We start from the raw sequence: 2,639 nt of genomic DNA on the forward strand, positions 1-2,639 counted from the left end.
CAGCTTCGCATGTTGATGTAGCGACACACGTCTGCTTCTTGCACTGCCATGTGACTAGGCGATATCCCAAAAACTGGCATCCAGCCGTTGTGGATTTGCCGTCGATTTTGCATCCGCCAAAATCAGAATCACTGAAAGCGATCAAGTCAAAGTTATTATCCCTAGGGTACCGTAGACCGGTGTCAGGCAACCCTTCAAATAACGAAAAATCCTTTTTACAGCTGCAAGATGGGAGGCCTTCGGGTTGACTTGATATCTGGCAAGCAGGCACGTTGGGTACATTATATCTAGTCTTGATGCTGTGAGGTACATAAGAGATCCGATCATAGCACGGTAGTATGAGGGGCTAACAGCTTCACCCTTCAGGTCTGGATTAATTCCATGATTTTGCGGCAATGTGGTACCGATGGGCGTTGCATCGAACATCTGGAACCGGCTCAAGATGTCACCAACATATTTAGTCTGATGGATGAATATCCCAGACTCGGTTTGTTGCACTTGTAGGCCCAAAAAGAAGGTCATTTCCCCTATGGCACTCATATCGAATTTATCCTGCATAATACGCTCGAAATTCCTACACAAAACATCATTAGTAAAACCAAATATAATATCATCAACGTATACCTGTACCAGTAGAAGATCTCCATCTTGTTCTTTGATGAAAAGAGTACAATCGATAAGACCTCTGCGAAATCCATTCTCCAGCAGATAATTAGATAAGGTTGCGTACCAAGCTCGCGGTGCTTGATGTAGACCATAGAGAGCTTTGTTGAGCAACCAAACCCGATCGGGATGGATAGGATCTTCAAAACCTGGAGGCTGTTCAACGTACACCTCTTCTTCAACCACACCATGTAAGAATGCACTTTTGACGTCCATCTGGTAAACCTTGAATCCTTTGAAAGAGGCATAAGCCCGAAAGATCTGAATTGCTTCCAAACGTGCAACTGGTGCATAAACTTCGTTGTAGTCGATCCCTTCAATCTGACGAAAACCTTGAACGACCAATCTTGCTTTGTTTCGGATAACTACTCCACGGTCATCCTTTTTGCATTTGAAAACCCAACGGGTACCAATCTTCTTGTAACCAGCAGGTTTCTCTACGAGTTTCCAGACACCAAGCTTCTGGAATTGTTGCAGTTCTTCCTGCATTGCTTCAACCCAAGAGTTATCTTTCAAAGCTTCTTTCCAAGTTCTTAGCTCTTCCTGTGAGACATAACATGCGAAAGACCAATCGTTTTGTTGACCAGATTCTCGAATAGCTGCATACAAGCCTGCATTATTGTTGTCTCGCAACATGTTTCTTGTTTGAACGCCACTCTGTACATTTCCGATGATGTTTTGTTGAGGATGGGTATTGTGAATCCTTGTTTCTGGATTATCTTGAACTGGAATATTTGTACCCAGATTGTTGAGATTGAAGTCAACAACCAATTCAATACCCGGAATTGATGAAGAGGATGATGCAGTAGCTTCAGCTGTTCTATGGGCGTCCACTGGAGGTGCAGCCTCTGAAGTTCCATGAACTGCTGTTGTTGGAGCTTCTTGATCTGCATCGAGAAATTCATCATCCTCTGAAGATTTGTTCAATTCGGTAGCATCGTGAAAATCCTCATTGTCGAGAGCATTATTGTTCACTGAAGATGGTTCTTGATTGACAATAATTGGACGAACAAACGGTGAATCTGTTGCGTTGTCACTCTCAAAAAACATCCTTGCCGCAACATTTTCTTCAACTGCTTCAACATTGATCGAATTGAAAAAGTCATCGTACTCAAACATCTAAGGCTGACCAGGACATTTGACTGGCAATGTGTGCCTTTGTACTCTGACCTCAGACCATTCCTCGACCCTTTTAGTCTCTAGATTCCAGACTCTTAAGTTCGGGGTGGCATACCCAAGAATGTATCCTTCAACTGCTTTTGCCCCAAACTTTCCATTAGGATTGATTATTGTGCACAGAGCTCCAAACGGTTCAAGATATGACAAATCTGGTTTCTGTTTGTTAAGAAGCTCAAAGCAGGTCTTGTTGTGCCTTTTGACTGTAAGGACTTGGTTTAACGTGTAACATGCAGAGGCCACAGCTTCAGTCCAGAATGGAATCGACAATTGTGACTCTACTAACATTGTCCTAGCAGTCTCGATCAATGTACGATTTTTACGTTCAGCGGCACCATTCTGTTGAGGAGTATAAGCCGCACTAAATTCGTGAAGAATACCTTTTGAAGTGCAAAACTCCGCCATGGCATGATTTTTAAATTCAGTACCATTGTCGCTGCGTATACGTCTAACTTTCAACTTATACAAATTCTCAATCTGAATGATCAAGTTTTTGATAATACCGAAAGTTTCACTCTTCTGTGCCATAAACGCCACCCAAGAAAATCTTGAATAATCATTAGTTATCACGAGGCAATATTGATCATTCCGAATGCTTTTATGCTTGACAGGACCGAACAAATCCATGTGCAAATGTTCAAGCGGAACGGCCTCTGTGTTGATTTTCTTAGTCGGGACTCGCTTCTTTGTTTGTTTTCCTTTCTGGCACGAAACACAGACGTCTTGAAGATGGAAGTTTTTAAGAGGAACACCATTCACCAATTCATTTGACACCAAATGTGTCATTTTGCGTAAGTGAA

This window comes from Helianthus annuus, chromosome 11 (genome assembly GCF_002127325.2).
Source record: "Helianthus annuus cultivar XRQ/B chromosome 11, HanXRQr2.0-SUNRISE, whole genome shotgun sequence".
In the NCBI taxonomy this organism is placed as follows: domain Eukaryota; kingdom Viridiplantae; phylum Streptophyta; class Magnoliopsida; order Asterales; family Asteraceae; genus Helianthus; species Helianthus annuus.